General features: G+C 36.3%; 1 long non-coding RNA gene across 2 annotated transcripts; it reads left to right on the plus strand.

Moving 5' to 3' along the window:
• The first annotated feature begins 320 nt into the window (after positions 1-320).
• On the plus strand, positions 321-16,356 carry LOC125938708 (uncharacterized). Of its 2 annotated transcripts, none has more exons than XR_007462778.1 (8): positions 321-543; positions 5,712-5,827; positions 7,210-7,336; positions 8,569-8,686; positions 11,108-11,178; positions 13,228-13,382; positions 15,579-15,628; positions 16,283-16,356. It is a non-coding gene; the product is annotated as an uncharacterized LOC125938708 (long non-coding RNA). The 2 variants fall into 2 exon arrangements; XR_007462777.1 differs by having other exon boundaries at positions 8,569-8,648.
• The last annotated feature ends 1,069 nt before the right edge of the window (positions 16,357-17,425 follow it).

Raw genomic sequence — 17,425 nt, forward strand, 5'->3', positions numbered from 1 at the left:
AAACAAGAAAGAAGTGATTGCTTTTAATCATGATCAGGGAGAATGTCTTCCTCAAGCTATTGACCTGGAATCAGAGACAGAGAATATTGCTAGTAGGCAGGTAGATTATTTTTAGAAATAGCTGCAGGGAAAAGGAGTGGCAGATGAGGCTGAGGGATATAGGGGAGGAGAAAAAAACCAACTCCAGGGTATATTCTTGAATAGGTCACTACTAACAGCATCTTGGCTTGATTCTCCCTGGACCTTCTATGGAACCATGGAGGTGTGTTCCAGAACTGCCTAAGGACAAAAGAGGTCAGAACTTAATAACAGCAATTCTCTTTCTACTCTATAAATAGTCGCCCACTGGGACATTAACTCTCCCACACTCCCAGGTTGCATATAAGTGGCCATATTGGTTCCCACAAGTGTCCTGTTACAGAGAAGCTCAGGACAGAAAGCAAAAAGATCACTGGTACAGCTAATGGGAGGTGCTGTCTGGTCACATCTGTACAAAGCTGCTTGCCTCAGCAATGATTAAATCAAAAGATGAACTGAAAGAATGTAAGAGGATGGGAAGGGGAGCAAGATATTCTTAATAAGGAAAACTTTAGCACGAGGTAGCATTTGAGCTAGAATTCAGAGATATATTACGATTTTTATATGCAAAGACTAAGAACATATAGTAAGATGAGGAAATTATGTAGAAATGTATTTCAGGAATCTGGTGGACAAATATACAGATCTGGAGAGCAGAGAGTATGTTGGTGAGGGGATTATGATAGGTAAGTGTATCTATAGCTTTTGGGTTGGAGAGTAAAAGATAATAGACTCTGTACCATAATTGTCCAGTGGATGGAAGTTATTGGCCTGATCTGGTTACAGACCTCTGGGTCCAGGAAAGTCAGATGTATTATTATGGTAGAAAAGAAGTTCTCTGTAGGAGGATGTTGTGATTTTAAAATACATCCACGATTTATCTTACAGTCCTTTCAAGAGGTAAAGCTTAATTCCCCCCATATTAAAAGTGGGCTGGATTTAATAACTTGCTTCTGACAAGTAGAATATGGTGAAAGTGAAAATCACAGCCAGTCTCACAGTTCCAAGACCAGATCATAAAAGGTATGCAGCTATCTCCATGTCAGGAGAACACTAAAGCTTTCCTATGGCCCATATGGTGAGGAATGGAGGCCTCTAACAGCCAGCAAGAAACTAATGCTTCTTACAGTAACCAGGTAGACATCAATAAGCAGACATTAATAGAATCCTACCACACATCGAAAAATGGAGTATTATAATTTTGTTTTTTCATCAGATACTGGATCATCTCAGAGTTATGGGTTCTCAAGGATAACTCATGTTTACATAAGGGAATCCATTTCTGATTTGGCCTGAGGAATGTGTGGATAATAGGGAAATAATAAAATATAAGCCCTGCTCTCTTGGTTCTCTCATTTCAAAGGAAGTTAGTGGAAAGCCTGGAGGAAACTGGTAGATAATAGATTCCAAATTCAAATAAATTCTAGCATTATTCTACAGTTTCCTTTTTAAATATAAGGAATATGATATTTTGAAATATATTAAGGCACCTTTTTTTTATTTAATGGGTTTGTGATGGTCTCACTAGTCCGTCAGAAGTAAGGCATCCTTTTCAGTGTGTATGTGGAGAGTGATAGTTGATGGAGCAGGAATGAAAAGGGAGCTTAAGAGTTAATGCTGTACTCTGTTTATAATGCTAGAAATAGTATTTTCATGAAATACAATTACCTAGATATCTAAGCTTTTCCAGAGATAGGATTTTCTAAATCTTTTTAGTATATGAAGAGATAAGCCTAACAGACTCTAGTCATATATTTTCTTTCATATTGCAGAGAAGACACTCCCATCTGTTTATGATGATTAGGTCATAAGTCTTGCTCTCCTAAGGTAAATAAGGTAGTTTCAATGTCAAAACTCCTTTCTTCTTTATCACTGAGTACCAAAACTTTAAGGTGAGGGTTTTGAGAAACATCCATATTTGTAGGTTAGAATTTGGAAATGTAGTGGCAAGTGGCATAATTCTATGGAAATTGTGATGGCATTTGCAAATCCCTATTAAAATGCTCTGGATCCAATGTGCCAATGGTGATGTCCAGAGGCATGTGGATAGGCTTGAAGATGTGCATGCAAATGTTCCTCTAAGCCTTTATTTGTTGTGCTATGGCTCTGGGCCTACAGATACACCCTGAGAGGAAAAGTAGATGTGCAAAGTGGGACAGTAGGCATCCTGTCAAACTTGCAGTTTCATGACAGAGCTATTAATAGATTGGAAATTTGAGACATAGGACAAGTATCTGTAGCCATAGTCCAGAAGTGGCTGCCAGAACAACACAAATAGAGTAACATATGATTAGTCATACTTAACCAGAACAGAGAGCTGACCAGTTCAAGACTCCCCACAGCCAAGATCATAGAAGATGCATGGAGCATTCTTAGAAGGTGGAGGAGGGACAGTAAAGTATCCTCCAGACTGCAAAGTCACTTTGGGACCAAAAAATGAATCAAGCCACACCATGCCATTTACAGAGTTTTGTTCAGAGTAACTTACTAATGGGGGAGTTGGGTGGACAATAATCCAGGCAAAACACAACTATGCAACACAACGTTTGTACCTTAATACCCAAAGGTGGAATTTAGGAATTTATGGGAAGGGAAAAAAAAGAAAGAAGCAAGCCATAAGAGGCTCTTATTGATAGAGAACAAACTGAGGGTTGATGGAGAAGGGGGTGGGCTAAATTGGTGATGGGTATTAAGGAGGGCACTTGTTATGATGAGCACTGGGTATTATATACAAGTGATGAATCATTAAATTCTACTCCTGAAACTGATATTACAATATATATTAACTAACTTTAAATAAAAATCTGGAAGAAGAAAAAAATGCCCAGATTTTATAGAGCAAGGGGCATTATGATAAGGTCAAAGGGTAGTTATCTAACGTGGTATCATCTGTGTGCCAAAGAGAAAGAATCTGTTATCTCTACTAGTTATCTAAACTTTAGGGAAAATCAGAACAAGCCTACCTGCATTCTGGTCAGGCATACATTAACCTCCAAGGGGTCTGGAACACTTAGCCCAAAAGGAGGTCATTGCTGGGGTATAAACAAGATGGAGTCAGTATTGTCAGCACTCCTACATACAACATGTGGGTTTACAACCTGAGTCTCTTCTGCTGACATGAGAATTCATAAATGGTCACCTTCTCTCAAAAGGTAAGAGATAGACATCTGAAAGAAAACCTTTTATTCCAAAGAAATGGAATTAAAGAGTCATTTGTGGGCCACCTGAGTGGCTCAGTCAATTGAGCATCTGACTTTGGCTCAGGTCATGATCTCGCAGTTCTGGAGTTTGAGCCCCACATTGGGCTTGCTGCTGTCAACCTGTCAATGCAGAGCCTGCCTCATATCCTATGTTCCCCTCTCTCTGCCCCTCCCCAGCTTTTACTCTCCCCCCTTCCCTCCCCCCCCCTAAAAAAAAGGATCGTTTGACATTATCGACTCAAACTAAGATTACTGGATTAGGTAAATTTAGTTTTCCTTCCTTCAGTAGTCCACTGGGGTTGGAGGCTTTTCAGGAAGAGCAGATCAAATAGAAAGAATAAGAGGTCAATGCACTCTTTTATTCCTTTGAACTGCAATGGAAGTGAATATGTTACCCTGCCAAATTTATCTCCTTGTGAGTGTGATTATGTACCAACTTTTTCTGAATCCTATGAAACCATAGATAAAAAATCCGCTTATCTATTTTAGTTACATTATCTTGTAGTGGAATGAGAACAGGCAACATGGGCACAATATAATTTTTGAACCTGGATCCTACTACTATCATTATGTAGACATGACCTCATGAGTTTTCAGACTTGCTGACTGTGCTGTGATTTTATACCATTTAGTGTGTCTATATTACAAGAACATAAGAGGCTATCTTTCTTAATGGGAGATGTCTGTAATTTTTTCCAGTTTAAAATGTGTTCTTATGAGTGAACAGCATTATTTACCACTTTCTGAATGCATATCCACTGAGATAATTTATTTTTATGACAACAATTTCCATGCATTGAGGCATGTTGTATTTTCAGTTAGCTTGCATTTTCTGAGACATAGATAAATCAACTTTAATCCTTTTTTTAAGGTCTATTTTTTTCTTAGTTTTTGTAATAGCTATTAAAGAATTCCTTCGAAACAAATTAGCTTTCCTAAGGCTGTGTATATTCAGCCTATTAAAATTTGCAACAAAAGTTTATAATGAAAACCACTCAGATAATTCAAAGATGAGGCATTGTTACAGAATTAAAATAACCCCTTAGCTCTTAATGTGGTTTATTATGTGAGCAGGGCCACTAAGAGTGACAGGGGAAAAAAAAAGATTACTTTTGTTAATGTCAGCTGCCTGATATTAGCTCATCTCCCACCCATTCTTCAGTGAAATTAAACTACTTTTCTTTATTTGACAAATCCTTGAAACCTAGTGTTAGCATTGTTTCTTCTTGAAGCACAAGAACGTTCCATTCCTATTATCTCTCCAGCATTCCACCAAACACATCTTTAAATACAATTACCTATCTTCAACCTCTCATTTGTTGCTTCCTCTTAAACCTACTCAATGCCACTATTACATTAACTTCTTTTTTCTCCATCATTTCCTATGTGTTTGCATTACTAGTAAGCTGGAGCTGCACCACTTTTATTTTTTCTATTGTGGTGAGAGCACTTAACATGAAATCCCCCCTCTTAAATTTTTAAATGTACAATACAGTATTGTAACTATAGGAACAATGTTGGACAGCAGATCTCTAGAATATAATCATCTCATATAATGGCAACTCTTTACCATTTGAATAGAAACTTCCCATTTCCTACTCCCCTAACCCCTCATGACCAGTATTCTACTCTCTGCTTCCTTGTGTTTGACCATTTTAGATACATCACACAAGTTGCTAAGTAAAATCAGTCAGTCAGAGAAGGACAAACACTTTCCATTTTTTCAAGATGGCCTAGCTACCTACTTTAATGAAGGTTGAAACCAATGGGCATATTCAACTTCTCTCTCCATGACTTAAAAAAAATCTTGCAAATTAAATCCCCCTAACACCTTTTCCTTCTAATCTATTTCCTTCCAACGTCCTTCACAATTTTTTTTCCATCAACCATATCTATTACATCATGTATCATCAACTTTTTCCATTCAACTGAAAGTGCACAGATCTTTGCACTTGAAAAAATGGTCCTTCCATTCTTGTTGTACCCTCAAATTGCAATATCTGTCTTCAATGCCCATTCAAACACTCAATCCTAATCCTTTACATTCTGTCTTCTATCCCTTTCATACTATTTTGTTTATGAATTCCACAGCTTATGTTTTGTAATCTCTCCTCACTCTATAGTTTATTGTAGATATCTTTCAGTAGATAGTTTAGTTTTAGTTTTAGACAGTTTCTAGTTTATTGTAGATATCTTGAAATCCTTTTCTTTCTCTCTCATTGTTATGGGCTAATTGTATTCCCTCAAAGTTTATATGTTGAGTCCTAGCCCCCAGCACCTCAGAATGTAGCTATCTTTGAAGATAGGTCCTTTAAAGAGGTAATTAAGTAAAAATGAGGCTGTTAGGGTTGACCCTAATCCAATCTGACTGGTGATCTTATAATAGAGGGCTCTTATGACCTACAGAGACACATTGGGGATCTTTCTTTACAGAGAAAAAAACCCTGCATGGCACAGTTAATGGCAGCTACCTGCAAACCAAGGAGAGCAGTCTCAGAAGAATTCGAACTTGTTGACATCCTGATCTTGGACAATTAGCCTCCGGAATGGTAAGAAAATATATTTCTTTTGTTTAAGCTGCACAGTCTATGGTATTTTGTTATGGCAGCAAAAGGGTTCTACACTCAGTTATTGTGTGTGTGCACGTGTGTGTGTGTGTGTGTGTGTTGATTCCCCACACCACCAATAATTTTCTGACAACAGCTGGGTGCCCTATTCAACTCAATTCTGACAACTATCTACCTAAAGCTAGCATCATATTCCACAGGGTAAGGGCTCAGTTCTGCAAGACTGCCCTCCTCCCCCATGCTCCTCTCAGATGCCAATTGTAAGCCCATGTTATCATCTGGGTTTCTGACTACAGATTAGAGATTTCCAAGACCCTCTCCTCAGGTTAATTTGCTAGGCAAGCTCACAGAACTTAGAGAAAGACTTTACTTACTAGATCACCAGATTATTATAAAGCAATAGATCTCAGGAACAGACAGATGGAAGAGATGCATAGAGCAAGGCTTGGGAAAAGGATGTGGAGCTACCATGCTTTGCCACTCTCCTCTGATCTCCTCGTGTTCACCCACCTGAAAGCCTTCCAAATCCCACCCTTTTAGGTTCTTATGGAGGTTTTATTATATAGGCATGCTTGATTAAATCATCAGCTGTTAGTGACTGGACTCAATCTCCAGCCCCTCTCTTCCCAGTATGTTTGTTTAAGGGTGGAATGGAACTGAAAGTTTCAACAGTCTATAATCACAGGTTGGCTCTCCTGGAAACCAGCCCTCATCCTTAGGTTTGTTGCAAAAGTCACTTCATTGACAACAGAAACATGTTTATTGTTTCCATTACTTAGGAAATCCTAATGGTTTTAGGAGCTCTGTGCTAGAAGGATGTCAAAAAGTAAACATATATTTCTTCCTATAATCGCAATATCACACAGCCCTAGCAAGCTAATTTACCCATTGAACACTGGTAATCTCACTTCTCACTTCATCTGTGTTCTCACCCTTCATCTATGTTGGCTGGCTCATCTTCCATTTATTTCACATTTTATCTAAACTTATTTTATTTCCCTTAATGTCAACTTCTTCCTTAATTATTTTCTAAAAGTCTATAGTCACCTCCAAACAGATCACTTTGAAATCTATATATTTATTTCCAACAGCTCATATAAAATATGTCTCCTTGTTCTGTTATCAGCTGCACAGCTTCACCTCAGTGATACACCAGCCCAATTCTGTATACACAAAATTAGACTTGTCTCCATATGTTCAAGGCATTGCGTACTTCTTGTATCCTTGTCTATTATATACATGGCCATATCCTATTTATGGTGCCACCGTTTTCTCTCATTTTAATCACTGAAACTCCTGTATTTATCCCTCTGCAACATCTCTCAATTTATTTCCTTTTCCATGTTGCTATCATTGGAGTTCAGGTCATGATACTAATGGAAAACTTCAGCCTCTCTAGCTGAATTGAAGCCCTCTGTATTCTACCCCCAAGAAAAAGCAGCGCTGATGGAGGTCATGGTGAAGAATATTATTAGGTCATGGCGTTGAGAGGTAAGAGTTTTTGTCATGAGTATTAAAGTGATTCAGAACTCTTATTTTTATGACATTTGTCCCTTTTCCTTTGGATTCATGTGTATGTGTCTCATGTTTATTTTTTTTATCTCTCTCTTATTCCTTTTTCCTTTTGTAAGAAGAGGGTCACATCTCCACCTCTCTTTTAGTAAAATTTACCCTCATCCTCACCTCAAAGTTTAGAAAATGAAACGGGAACAAGAAGGACTCAATGAAGATAACCAATACAGACTAAATTGCTTAAAGGTTTTTTTTTTTTTTTTAACTGTATAGATTCTCTACTGAATGTTCTGTAAGATACTCTGCTCTGGCTGGTCAGACCTCGAATATATTCAGCTCCTTTAAAAATTTCATTTGGTGATCTTTCAGCAAATAGCTCCCAGAAGTTGTCCTGTTCCAGTAATTATTCTGTGATGGACTCATGGAGTCTGATCACATGTGACAGTTCCATAGTTAAAGACCAACGGAACCCCTCTGTAAATTTTAGTGCCTTTTCTTGTGTTGCTTCCTCCCCTTACAGTTCCACCCTAAAACTTCCAGCTGCTTAGGCTTCACTGATTTCTGCTTGCTAACTCCTCAACTGAGCAAAAATGCTACCCTTATATAAATTCTCTCTCCCTGCTCCACAGTCTGGAATACACATCCAGGCAGAAAGCTGAAACAATTGTAGGTCTTAGCATGTTTTTTCCTCTCTTTAAGGGCAGTCGGCTCTGGGTATAGCCTAATGTCTGGAAACAGACATACAGGTTATTTGTACATATTTATCTGGTTATTTACACAGAAGAAAAGTCTAGTACCATTTACTCCATTATGACCCGAAGTGGAATTACTCAGATACATTTTTTTTAATTGAAGGTCAGATACAATTTGTATTCCCACTTTACAGAGAAGGAAACTGAGGCACAGATAATTAAGGTAATTTGGCTCAGATAACATAGATGTTGCATATTGAGCCACAATTCAGATATGGATCTCTGTGACAAGGCCTATTATCAACTGATGGCAGTTCACCTCCTCTCATGGACGAATAGGATCTTTGAGATTCTTTCAGCCTTTGTAAAATCCAACTATTAACTATAGTCGTAGTAGTAGCAGCAGTAATGGCACCAATAATAATAGTAATGGGGCAAAGAATGGCCGTATTTATATGTAAATAGTAATTTATACTTTGCAAAGTAACTTCGCGTTTATTTCTCATTGATCTTTACAAGGCTTCCAAATTTCCTCACTTTCATTGCTTCACCTGTGCTGGGAAGAAAAGCTGTAACTTTTGCTATGTTCCTAAGAGAAGGTATGCATGCTCTCACTAATGTGACAGGTGACCAACAGGTGAGATGGGAAGGGGATAATCAATCTGTGAAAAAGGAGTTTTTACATTTTTTTTAAACTACTTAATGGCATGAATTAAAAATAAAATCTTATTTATTCATTTTTTTAAAGAGGCACCTGGCTGGTTCAGTCAGTAGAGCATGCAACTCTTGATCTTGGGGTTGTGAGTTTGAGCTCTACGTTGGATGCACAGATTACTTAAAAATAAAATCTCTTTAAAAATATTTTAAAAACTGCTCATTGGCAGAAAAGTTGCCTCTTTATTTCTCTGAGGATAAAAATAGTCTAGATCAAAATGACCTGATTTAAGCTTATTTGATAGCTTCTAAATTTGGTCAGTGGCATGGTGATTTTTACAGATTCATAGAATTTTAGGTTTTGAAAGTTTGCTCACTGTGCTTTTTTCTTAATTGTTTCAATAATTACATTATTGAAATCAAACAAAGGCTAAAAATAAAATGAAATGGAAAAGTACCTAAGGCTTTGGACACCTGAGATTATGCCCACAGAATCAAACATGTCGAGCCATAAATTTAGATTAGAATTATACTAGCATGAGGGTGTAACTAATATGAAAATAACTGTGGCCTTAAGTGTCTTAAATTATAGTATTTAAAATTTTCTCAATCATGTACATTGTATTATCTAAATGCATCAGTGTTTAAATCATTCTTTTGAGATGACAGTTTCTAAAGGAGAAATGGGGGGGGGGAGAATATTAAAATGTCAGTAATACAAGTAGAAAAGCAAAATATCATTCTGGCTAAACTGATGATTACTTTCAAATGCAGATCTTTGAAGGGAGGAGGTATATTAAATAATCTCTGTTCTAATCACAAAAGAGCACAATGATTGCTCTTGTTCTGTTGTTGCTGTCCTTAAGTTTGTTTAGTTACTTAAATCAACCTATCATCCTCTTCTGTTTTGAATACAACACAATGTTTTAAAATTATTATTTCCATAAGTCAGTCAGAGAAAGGCAAATACCATATCATTTCACTTATATGTGGAATTTAAGAAACAAAACAGATGAATGAACATAGGGGAAGGGAAAAAGAAAAAGAGAGAGGGAAGCAAACCATAAGAGAGCAAACCTCCCAACTATAGAGAACAAACTGAGGGTTGATAGAGGGGAGGTAAGCAGGGCATGGGTTAATGAGTGATGAGTTAGTTCTAAGGACAGCACTTGTTGTGTTGAGCACTGGATGTTGTATGTAAATGATGAATCACTGAATCTACTCCTGAAACCAATATCACGGTATATGTTAACTAACTAGAATTTAAATAAAAACTTGAAAAATATATAATACAATTATTACTTCTTGGCCTCCAGAAAGGAAGAGAAATAAAGCCTCCATTTTGATTCCTCATGAGAAAGTCTCATTTTGAATCAAGTATTCATCCCAAAAAATGTGGGGAACTTTCAATCCCCTACATCTGTATGGCATATTCTCATGAGTATAAGGGACATGAATTATTCTAGAAAAAGCCATTTTATTGCTCACTTTAAAGGTCCATGTTCTAAAAAAAACAGGTTAATGGGAAAGGTTAAAGGTTAATGGGTTAAAAGTTCTAATGGGAGTAACAGCAAAGGTCCAAGTTTGGGAGTCCTTATTTATTAAAAATTACATTAAAATCTAGGGCATAGGGTTGTAGAAGAGTGAACATAATAACTGTTAACACAAATCAGTTTCATCCCTCATGCTTCTGTAATTAGGGCCATAGTTTACCCAACAGATATACTTGCATTTTAGACCATAAGTTGACACATCAGCTGAGTGGAGCTCACTATGGGGAAAATGCACGTGTTACAGAGGGATCATCTTCAGTATATAGACATGGAATAGGAAAAGCATTATGGTTACAGCATGGTCAGTTGCTTATTTTTTTCCAACATGGCTCTTGTCATAATCATAAGCCTTTGGAGGGTTTATAAAACAAGATCACTTCCCAGGATGCACTGTGGGAGAGAAATTCCCTCACCATGGTAGGGAAGCATGGCCACATCCTACCTGTCCTCATGGCAACTAGTTTCACTTGTGTGTGGGAAAAATGGAACTGTTATCTCATTCATTGTACACCCTCACTTGTCCCTAAATTAATATTTCTGCCAAACATTTTACTAATTTAAAATTAAAACTGTACACATGGCATGCCAGAGATCATTACTTTCAGTCCTAAAGGACTATCTTTGCTAATGTGAAGTCAGGAAGCCAAAAAGCCTGTTTCTGGAATTAATTACTGTACTGGTTGTAAAAGATTAATAAAAATAAAATGATTTGGAAAACAATATGGACTGAGTATGATACATGTGTGGGGAAATGGAGAAGGTAATAAGAAAATCAACCTAAATTTGTTGTAGGACTCCAAGATAAAAATCTAGCCCATCTACCATTTTTCTCTTTTATTCCTTTCTTCTAGGCCACACTTTCTCTTTTTCCAGTATGCTCCTGAGTTCATCTTTCTTTTAAAGCAGTGCTGACCAAGTTGAGGTATTATACATAGTCAATTGGCATGTGGTTTGCACATTTTTTTTTTTTGCACTGGAAGAATGTGGACATGAATTCCTGACTATCTCAGTGTGTAAAATCCTCAACATATAAATATACGTAAAGTGCAATCATCGTGAGTATTTGGGCAAGTGTGGCTGCCAGAGACTGCAATACCTCTTTGCACGCACTATCAATTGAAAAGAATGTTGGAAAAAAATTTTAGAGTGGAAATCACTGCCATTTCACCCTAGATTTCTACAAAGAACACCACAGACCGTGGGGCATGGAAATTTCCATTGAACTATGCTTATTTCTCTCCTGCATTAATTTCAGTTCAAGTTGACTGGAATGCTTCAATAAAATAGAAAGCAAAAGCAATGCCAACCCATACCTTTTTCCAGATCATAAAAATTACTATACTCTTGAGAACATAACTCTAGAGAAATATGTTATATGTTATATAAAACAACATTCTGAAATAAAGTAATGAAAGGTATCCTTTTATGAGGAATTAGTTTAATATTTTTTAAAAACTTGATTCTAGATCTAAGGTTATTGGACAATTAAGTAATGCCTTTAAATTAATACTTGACCCAGTTTAGTTATCTAATAAAGTTTCTGATGTTCCTGTCATTGATATGTATATTAACCACATATGGAAGAATAATATTTGAATATAAAAGCTGAATTATTTCTCTTTGTATGAGTCTAGCAAGAGTGTCTTTATTCTGGTTGATTCTAGTGATATATGAGGAAGTTACCTCAGTGGCACACATTATAGCTACATTAATTGGTGATCTATTTTATTTTGTTTTCTTATGAGTATTTGGGGACTTAAATTCCATTTTGAAACAGAATTATTTTTTTTATGTTTATTTATTTTGAGGGAGAGAGGTGGGGGGGAGAGAATCCCAAGCAGGATCCAGGCTGTCAGCGCAGAGCCTGATGCAGGGCTCAGTCTCACAAACTGTGAGATCATGACCCAAGCTGAAATCAGGAGTCAGACGTTTAAGTGACTGAGCCACCTAGGTACCCTGAAACAGAATTCTTATGAAAATAAGCATAATCAAATAGATATATATTTTGTTCTCTGCATATAATCAGGCCATTAAGTGTTGTGTTTTTTCTTATCTAAGATTTACTCCATAAATCTATCTGAATAGGAGGAATTATCTATTATGATGTTAATAAGTAACAAGCATACTTCTCCTTGAGAAATTAATAAATAATTGAGTTTCAGGATACTGAAGAACTATAATCATTGGTGGAAGAAATTCCAATGATATTGTCACTGTTGGAAGAAATTCAATATGCTCTTTGCTACAGAAGGGATATATATTAAAATGGTTATAGAAATAAAACATCCAAAGAATAATTAAAATATTAGTACATAAAGCTTCTCCTATCCTCTCATGCATATATGCAAATGAGTTCCTTCCTATGAAATGTCAGAGATTTTCTCCATAATTAGCTTAAGGGAATTATGTGACCTAGAACAGAAATTTCAAATGGTAGTACCCCAAACATTCATAGTTCTTGGTACTTGCTTTCTATGTTATAGACCTCTAATGAGAAAAAGATTCAATACTTTAGAACTCACAAGTGGCTTGTAAGAATACATGACTCTGAGAATTTTAGGGTGAGAATATAACACTGTTTTGGGGCACCTGGGTGGCTCAGTCGGTTAGGCATCCAACTTCATGGTTCATGGGTTCAAGCCCTGGCTCAGGCTCTGTGCTGATAGTGTGGAGCCTGCCTGGGATTCTGTCTCTAACCTCCCACCTCTCTCTCCCTCTCTCCCTCTCTTTCTCTTTCTCTCTCTCTATCCCCCTCCCCCACTCACATTTTCTCCTTCTTTCAAAAATAAATACTTAAAAAAATAAAAGAATGTAACACTGCAACATTTAATGAAGAGATATTAAGTTTATGCCCTTTTCCCCTTATTTATGTGAAACGGTTGAAACAGCATGTAGTAATTAAGTGGTAAATATTGTACAAATGTAAAAATTAATTCATTAATTTGCTCAATAAGTTTTTTCTTTTCCCCAGAAATCACAGTTTACTGCATTGCTGCAGGAGCTGTATATATGGACGTGAAGCACATATTAGTGCTAGGGGCAGTCAAGTACAAAGAGCACTATAACACAGAGAGTACTCAGTGCTATAATAGAACAAAGAGCAAAGTCATCCAGGAACAACACATGGTAGGTTCTCGGAGAAAGGGCAAAAGATTGGGAAATGGCTGTCAAATGGAGTCACAATATCAGAAAGGGCATGAACGATTTGTAAAAATCAGCATATATTTAAAAATAAGTAAGATAACTTCCAATAATTCTTATTTTAGATTAAAAAAACAGTATTAAAGGATAGTGATTGGAGAGTGGGGTTGAGAGCCATTTTATTTAGGCCTATGAAGTTGCACTTTTGACAGAGATCTGAATAATGAGAAGAAACCATAGGATCTTAAGGAAGGGCATACCAGATAACAATAACTACTAGTGCAAATGGCCTGAGGCAGGAAAAAGTTTGGCATGTTCAAAGACAAAGAGAAGGGCAGTAGAACAGTGTGGGTTTACAGGGGAATAAGCTCAGGGGATCTTGTATGACTTAAGCTCATAGATGTAAAGACTTGTGTATTGATTTAGCCTTGCAGGTAATGTAAGAATTCTTAATTATAATGGAGAATCTTAAGCTGGGGAATAAATCCTAGGTCAATTGTTCACTTCTATATCACTGTACCTAGAAGTAGGCCAGCCACAAAGTAGTTACTCAATAAGTATTTACAGTGAATACATGATTGCTAAGGCAATGTTTGAAAAGTGGTGATTAAAATATGAAAAGAGAACTCAGATCCATTACTTACATTCTCTATATGTCATGCTATCACTATTACATGATTTTTAAAAACATCATTAAAAAAGACATGATCATTTAAGCCAGCCGAAATAATCCAATTTCTTTTCTGCACCCATGGTTTATAGTTTTTAGTTTATATCATTATGTAAGAATACTAGTAGTGGTCTTGGGACAGCTGTCAAGGAATATCTTCTTAAGAGGATGATACATCTAAAACCTTAGACCTTTGTTGAGATTTTATGTGTTATTATTTAAAAGACAATTTAATCGGGAACCAAAGCTTTTTATGGGGCTGCCTTGTCAATCCAGGGCTCACACTGGCATATCACTTTACTAGTATCAACTACATAAAAAAATAAAAATAAAAATAAAAAAACTTCAGAATAGTTTTAAATCTCACAACGTAGACATTTTTTATAATGATTTAAGAAATAAAATATACTACAACTTAAAAAAAAAAAGCCTTAGATCCTTGGAATGGATGAGAATCTGTGAATATGATGGCTTGTGATTAAATTTTCATTTTCGAAGAGATTGAAAAAGCACAACGATAAAGCTGGTTCATCCTTACATAATATGCTCAGTTAATCTTAGGAGAGCACCTCAAACAACAAAAAGCATTCAGAAAATCCAAATCTTCTGAAACTTTCTAATCCTTGCGTGCAATGCTGTTCAAAATTGGATTTCTTTGGAATTGTTCTATTGTATTTGTGTCAAAACAGGTAATATTTTTCTGGTCCACTAAACTAAACCTTATTTCAACTTTGATGGATATAAAATAGCTCCTTTTTATCTGGGAAGGATATAGCACATAGTGCTTATGATTTTCTCTCAAAGAAACTTATTTTGTTCATACTGTGGAACTAGTACATCGACTCTGCAAGCTTTTGACATGAAAATCTCATGTAGACTCTCTTCTTACCTATACCAAATGGGATTATTAAATGAAATATTAATATGTGCAATTGCCTGGACTGATAACAATGAACAAGAAGAAATCAGAGAAGGAAAAGCATATAAACAATGAATATTCACTCAGGGGACTCTCTGAAAAGTTATTTTAAGATGATTTTAAGAGCAATTTTAAGTTCACAGCAAAACCTGTTTTTTTTAAATGTTATTTTTAAATGTTTATTCATTTTTGAAAGACAGAGAGAGACAGAACACAAGCAGGGGTGGGGCAGAGAGAGGGGGACACGGACTCTGAAGCAGGTTCTAGGCTCTGAGCTGTCAGCACAGAGCCTGATGAGGGGCTTGAACCCCCGAACCATGAGATCATGACCTGAGCTGAAGTCGCATGCTTAATCAGCTGAGCCCCCCAGGTGCCCAAAACCTGTTTTTTAAAAACAATATGTACATAAAATGCAAGAAGGAAGTATGTAGGCAAGAGTAAATCAAAGTAACAAAATATGTAAGAATATGACGGTAATAATGGCAAGTATTTATTGAGCACTTCAGATGCTATTTAAAATACTCTATATGTTATTTAATTTAACCTTCACAATAATGTTATGATAGCTACCATCACTTTCTTCTTTTTACAGATAAAGAAACCAAGAGCAGAATGGTTAAGTACCTTACAACCCCCCATTTAGTAAGTGAAGGGGACATATTTGAATGAACACAGGTAGCATGTTCCAGAAACCTATGGGGCAGCTTGAGAGGCATCGCTTAGATTTCCCTCCAAGAAAGTTGGCTGTTTGGCCGCAAGAAACACAGTTGGCTGACAGTGCCTCATTACAATATCTAAATTTTTGAACCAATGTTACACTCTTCCCAGGCTTTCCCCAGCCAATGAGGAGCATGGCAGAGATGCTGGAGTCTGGCATTTCTACCTATTGTGAGTCTGCTCTATGGGTAATTTTGCTCCAAAACTCCTCTGGCCAGATGAGAATGTGACAGAATTCTATATCAGTTTAAGACTTTCTTCTCTTTTCACAGAAGACAGATCTGGATTGCATTCTGAAGCCTCTTCCTGCACACCCCCTCCCTCCTTAATTAAACTCCTGCATTCCTAAATCCAGTTCATGGTCTGTTTCCCAGAGACACAACTCAGACACGGTCACTCTCAATTACTCTGTGATGATGACTCCAAGAAAACACAGAAAAAATGAATTTGTGACTTAATGAAATTAACAATGTGTTTTATATACTATATGCCAAACACTATGCTAAATGTTTTCTATTTACATTGTATGTTCCTTAAGTGCTTAACAAACCTTAAATGGTTATATTTATTTTTTTTCAGAATTACAGATGAAGAAAACTTCTAAAAGCTAAGAAAGTCACTCAAACCAATAAACAAAACAGAATTAAGATTTACATCCATGTGTTCTTGAGTCCATTAAGACACCAATTTTAAAATAAAAAAAAAATCTATACACTTCTAAAGTTACTTGTAGAGATGAGAAGAAAAACTGGACATACTGCTTAGTGAAAATTATAACAAATAAAAGAAGGAAGAATATTCAAACATTCCTTGAATTCCATCTTTTGTAGGAAAGAAAATGACTTTCAAGCTAAAAATCTAGAACAATATGAAAAAAGATATTACTGCTTGAGGTAATATGTAAATGGTCTGAGACACTCCCTAGTTACTTTAAATTAACCCAAGTCTCGAAACAGAAGATTTATACACTAGGGAGCCGTAGAAATGTACAAATATGATCTCAGAGCCACTGCCATAAATATTTTAATTATGCAGGAAGAGAAAAATGCAGGACAACCAGAAAGAAGCAAATGACTCAATTTTCAAAAAAAGGAAATGTGTGGCTACATTATATATTGACCTCTGGATAAAAAAAAAATGGAATGGCTCTCAATTAGACTTATTTTGTATTTTTTTTAAATTTATATAAAGTCCAACTAAAAAGATCAAGAAAAATACATGAAAGATTATACAATGTACAGAAACTAGAAATACCCTATCACACATATATACAGATACAGATACATTAAGAACGAAATTTGGTTTTCTTCACAAATTGTTTTATAATTTTCCAAAGTCTACACAGTGAATGCTAGCTTAGAGTCATTAGTCTAAATATCAGCAAGAATTCACACAGGAGGGGCCTCTCGTTTCCACTCTCTGTTGCTTCCTTGATATGTCACCAAGAGGTTAAGTATTGTCTTAGTCTGTTCAGGCTGCTATAACAAGATTCCACAGACTGAGTAACTTACAAACAACAAAACCTTATTTCTCACAGTTCTGGAGGGTGGAAGTCTGAGATCAATGCGTTGGCATAGTCACGTTTCGGTAAAGGCTCTCTTTCTGGTTCACAGCCAGTGCCTTCTCTCGGTTCTCACACAGCCAAAGGTCTTTCAGCACTTTTCTTCCTAACTAACTTCCTTCCTTCCTTCCTTCCTTCCTTCCTTCCTTCCTTCCTTCCTT

This window comes from Panthera uncia, assembly GCF_023721935.1.
Source record: "Panthera uncia isolate 11264 chromosome B2 unlocalized genomic scaffold, Puncia_PCG_1.0 HiC_scaffold_24, whole genome shotgun sequence".
Classification (NCBI taxonomy): domain Eukaryota; kingdom Metazoa; phylum Chordata; class Mammalia; order Carnivora; family Felidae; genus Panthera; species Panthera uncia.